Source organism: Salvelinus sp. IW2-2015, linkage group LG15, assembly GCF_002910315.2.
Source record: "Salvelinus sp. IW2-2015 linkage group LG15, ASM291031v2, whole genome shotgun sequence".
NCBI classification, from domain to species: domain Eukaryota; kingdom Metazoa; phylum Chordata; class Actinopteri; order Salmoniformes; family Salmonidae; genus Salvelinus; species Salvelinus sp. IW2-2015.
Genome location: NC_036855.1, coordinates 13,046,374 through 13,053,327, shown reverse-complemented (window position 1 = coordinate 13,053,327; position 6,954 = coordinate 13,046,374). Strand labels below are relative to the sequence as shown.

Here is a 6,954-nt window from a genome sequence, read left to right as displayed (position 1 = left end):
GGAACATATTATTTCGGAAACATTAAAGGTCATTCATGGATTTTAATTTAGGCTCAAGGTAGTTTATCCACGTACCACGTAAGCCTATTGGGGAGCACGGATAAGGAATCGTCACCAGAACCTTGCTGAAATAGGCGTGTACGCATAGACGGTGGAGCACTTGGAGTTCGACTACAGCCAGGTTCTTATCTGAGCGACAGGGAGAGAGTAACATTGGACGGGACGTTATAATAACACAAAATTAAATGTTAATTAAAAAAAAATCTTAGCACAGTAGGCCTATAGATGGCAATAGTGTTTGGAGTGTGTGGTGGTGTATTAAGATGACAAAAGTAGACTAGTCACCAAATGGATGTTTTGTTGAATAGTCTACTACTGTATTTTGGAAAATGAGGCAATGCACATTATTTAACTGCTTAACTTCAGATAGCTCTGTCCTGTTAAAGGTAATTCAGAGAAGTGCCTGGATCTGCAGATTTCAAGTAACTTTTCAAACTAACCGAAAATCTGTGTTGAAAGTAACAAATGTTGAATTAATTTAGGTCTCCAGCAGAACAAAGTTTTAGAAAACATCTTGGCAGCAACAGCCCCGAGACAAGGTGCCGAAAAAGTCCAGAGGCTTCACTTTGCATGTTTTAATCCAGACTGCGAGTCTAATAAAAACCTTGGCAAGCTAGGATGGATACCGCCGGCGGGAATGTGACAGCATCCCTCGTCTCTGGCAGTGGTAGCTTCGGCAGCAGCAGTAGCTGCACCGATGGAAACGCGAATGCGCCTAAACATTTGTGGAGGCAACAGAACCAAGCAGCGCTCTCTCCGCTCCACCACGCGCTCGGAGTACGGACGAACAACCGGGTGAGAAGAGGATTTTCGGACACCGAGAAATACCTCAGCCCTAAAACCATGGACCGAACTTATGCAGTGGACACCGGGCACCGACCCTGTTTGAAGAAATCGCGGATGTCATGGCCATCCTCGTTCCAAGGACTTCGACGGTAAGGACAGCTTTATCTCTGTCTCAAGGGAGAATGACAAGGGCGTGTGTGAACAATGGAAAGCGAAAAAGTAGGGTAAGTAGGCTACCAAAGGTGTAAAAGAGGTCGCAACTTTGGACAAGCTTTAGTTTTCATTCCGTAGCCTAAATATTCGCCTTTTAGGTAGATGTGAAAAATATCCTATCCCGGTACTCGAGAATTATTATTAATCTAACCGACGAGACAAAGAGGGATTTGTAAATTATGTAAATGTGTGTGTATGATGAATTTGCGAACGCATGGTTTTCTCATTCGTTTTTAGATTGGACGTTTGCGCATCAATAGTTTCTGTTATTAATGATATGGATGTCTTGATGGATGATTGTTTTTAAAAAAGACGCCCATGATGTAAAGGTGCTGTGACTGGGAGTAAATAAGGCGATACATTAATAATTTAAGGTAGACGTGGACCAAGTAGGCACAGGGAGGACACAAAGTTAAATAGACCTACCCTGCAGGAAATAAAGTGAGGGGCACAATTATAAGGTTAATCTCTCAAATGATRAGCAGGCATAACACATTGCACATTTCAGTCCATGTATTCGCTTGTACGCCCTTTTTTACCCAACACATCCCATACTAGTAGATACATTAAAGCTTTTATATCAGCTATAGGCCTAATAAGCCAATTGTAAGCATTTCTTACCACATAATTACAGTTCATTTCTGACAAGGGCAGACTGCTGTGCAGTTCACCAGTCCAATACAAAAATACCCTATTTCCACTCTCATGCTGACCCACACATACTGGCTCTGATATTTTCTTTTCACATTGTCCAATCCAGCATTGTTCTAGCAACTAACGTGGATACAAAAGGAAAGCACAATACTACACATTGGATTGGCTAAGCAGTGTTAAAAGGGTTATAGGCCTACCATTAAWTATTTTCACTAGTCTCTCCTACTTGCATTCATTGGTTTAATCCACACATTCACAACGGTTCCAAGCCATTCTATATACCAGGAGATGACTGTCGATGCTTTTTAGGTGGTGGTGGAGCCCAGAAGGCTGCTCCATATTCAGACMGAGTCCTGAGGATTCTTCTTCTCTAATTATCTACTTTAGCTGCAAAGTAAAGAGAGAAAGAATCTAATATTAGGTCACCTCCGTTTCCTGTCTGAAGTTCTGGAGCTACCATAATATCTGTCCCTGGACTAATATTCTCTTCAGTTATGACTGCCATCTCACCTCAGGGCTATGGAGAATATTGACCGAGCTGTGCTTGGAATGGACTAACATGTATCCAGACCCGATATTCAGAGTCTAGACAGAAAGAAAAGCATGATTACTGTTTATGAGATTGTTTACAATCTGAATAAATCATACTTGGGACAGAGGAAGACAAGTTATCTTTTATAGAAGGTATAATTATATTTTTAAATATTTCAGGGCGGGTGAAGAAAGATTCGGGGCAGAAAGATGTGTAGTATTGCATTGTTTTACTCATGGCAGATAATCTATAGGGCAATACTGTCCAGGGCCCCATTTCCCCAAAGCATCTTAAGGCTAAGTTCATCAGTAGAACCTTCGTAAGAGCATCGTTAATATCTCCAAGCTGTTTCCCAAAACCATCGTTATTAACGTTGCACTTGAAAATGCTCGTAATCTAAAGATTCCTCGGGCCAATCGTAGAACAGCTAAGTGCATCGTTAGTTCCTTTTTTGCCCTCCTGTGTCACTTTATACACAGAAGATCTCTGTTGAACATAGATTCACATGGTCTATGGTCTATCGGYAGTCCCTGTGACTGCCGATAACTTCAGAACAATGTTGACTACGAATACAAAGTTGCCAATGTCTTTGCAATTGATACAAACAAGCAACATATAAAGATGCTTCAAATGAAAACAGAGATGACCGCATTAAAATAAACAGTAGGCTATAGGCCTTTTGCAAGCATATTGAAGTAATTTCATGTTTAATCAATTGAGTTTTATTTTTCTACTTCTAATTTGTTGAATATACACTGAGTGTACAAAACATTAAAAACACCTTCCTAATATTAAGTTGCACCCCCAACCCCCTTTTGCCCTCAGAACCGCCTCACTTCGTCGGGGCATGGACTCCACAAGGTGTTGAAAGCGTTCCACAGGGATGCTGGCCCATGTTGACTCCAATGCTTCCCACAGTAGTGTCAAGTTGACTGGATGTCTTTGTGTGGTGGACCATTCTTGATACACACGGGTGTAAAAAAAAAAACAGCAGCGTTGCAGTTATTGACAGAAACCGGTGCACCTGGGACCTACTACCATACCCCGTTCAAAGACACTTAAATATGTTGTCTTGACCATTTACCCTCTGAATGGCACACATACACAATTCATGTCTCAATTGTCTCAAAKGTTAAAATATATTTTAACCTATCTCCTTCCCTTCATCTACACTGATTGAAGTGGATTTAACAAGTAACATCAACAAGTCTATCATGGCATTCACCTGGTCAGTCTGTCATGGAAAGAGCAGGTGTTCTTAATGTTTTGTGCACTCAGTGTATTTCATAGCCTAATTTGTGTGCAATGATGTGCCGACTGGGCGATTTAGTGCATTTTTATTGGGTAAGCATTAGAGTTTAACCTGGTTACTGAGTTTTACTGGGATTTACCACCCAAAACCACTCTATTTTCCAAGGATAAATAACTGAGAGAAACTGGTAAATTATAATAAATTACTTATATGAACAGCATGGCATGAAATGAAACTGTTAAATTATATGCATGTTTAAATCTGGCTTCTCTATGGCCTCTGCATGAAGAATCTTCAATGCTCAGGGTGGAGACAGACAGCCCATCTCAGTATTGAGCGCAGTTCACAATGTATGTAGACCTATACTGTCATCTCATCATGGTAACTTTTTTCTTGTGATAGCTAGGCCTGCATTTGCTGCAGCATAGTCTATGCTACAGTAATATAAAGACCGAATGCCCGTCTAATTTACCCATCTCCATCTGGCTTTCGGGGTCACCTTATTTTTTAATTGTAACTTTTATTTTATTGTGTCATTTGTGCTCCTTCTCCGGCCTCTAGGTCACCAGGCTGCTCGTTAGGGCGCACACCTGTCATCAGCGTTACGCGCATAATTATACTCACCTGGACTCCATCACCTCCTTGATTACCTGCCCTTTATATGTCACTCCCTTCGGTTTCTTCCCCAGTCGTCATTGTTGCTGTTTGTGTTTCTTGTTTTGTTAATTTATTAATTAAATGTATTCACTCCCTGAACTTGCTTCCCAACTTTCAGAGTACATCGTTACATATTGTAGCTGCAGAGTTTTAAAACAGCCCATCACTCGAAATTCGTTGCTTTAAACCAGTGCATGCGCAAGCTCTCTCGCAGTCTTTCTCTCTCTCCATCRACTGTAAGGACCGACGCTGGAGAAGAAAGCCGGTACGGGGAGTAGAACATTTATTATGGAACAGACATCAAACAGGACAGGGACAGCAATAGAACCGGGTATGCAAAGACGAACAAACATTAATCCTGAAACAGGGAACAGAGCTTGGGAACAGACCGATATAGGGTAGGTAATTACACAGATGATTGAGTCCAGGTGAGTCCAATAATCGCTGATGCGCATGACGGGGCAAGACAGGTGTGCGTACTGATGGTGGCAGGAGAGCGTAATGTTGGGGAGCCTGTCTCCTTCGAGCGCCAGGGAGGGGGAGAGGGAGCAGGCGTGACATCAACTCCATTCAAATTAGATTATCCGGTTCTAGTTTGACATATAGCCCTATACAGGGCATTCTGAAAGTATTCAGACCCCTTCCCTTTTCCCACACTTTGTTACGTTACAGCCTTATTCTAAATAGGATTACACAATAATGAGAAAGCAAAAACTGTTTTTTAGAAATGTTTGCAAATTTGTTACAAATAAAAAAACTGAAATAGCTTATTTACATAAGTATTCAGACCTTTTGCTATGAGACTCGAAATTGAGCTCGGGTGCATCCTGTTTCCATTGATCATCCTTGAGATGTTTCTACAACTTGATTGGAGTCCACATTCAATTGATTGGGCATGATTTGGAAAGGTACATACAGTTGAAGTCGGAAGTTTACATACACCTTAGCCAAATACATTTAAACTCAGTTTCACAATTCCTGACATTTAATCATTGTAAAGATTCCCTGTCTTAGGTCAGTTAGGATCACCACTTTATTTTAAGAATGTGAAATGTCAGAATAATAGTAGAGTGATTTATTTCAGCTTTTATTTCTTTCATCACATTCCCAGTGGGTCAGAAGTTTCCATACACTCAATGAGTATTTGGTAGCATTGCCTTTAAATTGTTTAACTTGGGTCAAACGTTTCGGGTGGCCTTCCACAAGCTTCCCACAATAAGTTGGGTGARTTTTGGCCCATTCCTCCTGACAGAGCTGGTGTAACTGAGTAGATTTAGGCCTCCTTGCTCACACATTTTTCAGTCTTGCCCACACATTTTCTATAGGATTGAGGTCAGGGTTTTGTGATGCCACTCCAATTCCTGACTTTGTTGTCCTCAAGCCATTTTGCCACAACTTTGGAAGTATGCTTGGGTCATTGTCCATTTGGAAGACCCATTTGCGACCAAGCTTTAACTTCCTGACTGATGTCTTGATGTTGCTTTAATATATCACATCATTTTCTTACCTCATGATGCCATCTATTTTGTGAAGTGCACCAGTCCCTCCTGCAGCAAAGCACCCCACAACATGATGCTGCCACCCCCATGCTTCACGGTTGGAATGGGGTTCTTTGGCTTGAAAGCCTCCCCATTTTCCTCCAAATAAACGCATGTCACTAGACCAAACAGTTCTATTTTTGTTTCATCAGACCAGAGGACATTTCTCCAAAAAGTACGATCTTTGTCCCCATGTGCAGTTGCAAACCGTAGTTTGGCTTTTTTATGGCGGTTTTGGAGCAGTGGCTTCTTCCTTGCTGAGTGGCCTTTCAGGTTATGTCAATATAGGACTCGTTTTACTGTGGATATAGATACTGAAAGATTAGTGGAATCTGTGTGGGTAGCTGGACAGGTAGGATGACTGACAGTGAAGGTGAACAGGTGGTCACGTGTCAGATGACAGAAGAATGGATGAGACTGAGGCAGGAATTCCTTTWACCATAAAGTGGTATATTTACTGAGTAGTCTGTGCTGCATAACAAAGGAAACAAAATAACATGTATCCAATCAAATTCATAATCACAAAGATCAAATCATAACAATCATTCATTATAACATAATTAGGGAATTCAACAATCCAGTTCATTAAGAAGTCAATAGTAATCACCTGTGAGTCATTTAGGCTCTTAACTATTTATCATAAATACAAACAGTGAATGGTCATTCAATCTATAATCTCCTTTAGTTTGATATCAAAGTCGATCAGTTAGCAAACAATGACGTTTCTCATTTCACCCTTTCAATTGTCTTCATGTGTATATGTAATTAATTTAATTACATATTAACCATATCGATTGCATAATTGGCCTATGAGGATCAGTATGGCCACAATCATTTACAATTCACATTACACAATATGTTTGAAGCGYGCGCTCCAAGCCGCGCTCCGCGATAATAACTACAAACAATAACTGATGGCCCACTCTCCCGATCGCAACAGATAGTTCAGATGAAAGGTAACAGAGTCGGTGGACTTACATGGATTCATGGACGCACAGAACTTCTCGAGCAGATGGAGTTAAGGAAGAGAAAGCAGCGAGCTCAGGCGATGCCGTTTTCCTCCTTTTATGTGGATGAGATCTGTCGGTCATTGCCACCTGACCTAATTAAAGCGCCCCTGGCCCAGCTGAGTAAGTGGCCATGAATTAAAGGATTATTCCACCAACTCCATGGGCCTTTTCTACAGCCACCCTGGAAATTTGTTAAATTCCACACTCCTCAAAAAGGCTCATTACTCCCCGTCCTCCGTCCTCTCAGGGAGA

At 41.3% G+C, this 6,954-nt stretch overlaps 1 long non-coding RNA gene across 1 annotated transcript; it reads left to right on the top strand.

The window, feature by feature from the left end:
* Positions 1–904: 904 nt before the first annotated feature.
* LOC139028789 (uncharacterized) lies at positions 905–4,253 on the top strand. Its single transcript, XR_011480999.1, has 2 exons — positions 905–995; positions 3,071–4,253. It is a non-coding gene; the product is annotated as an uncharacterized lncRNA (long non-coding RNA).
* The last annotated feature ends 2,701 nt before the right edge of the window (positions 4,254–6,954 follow it).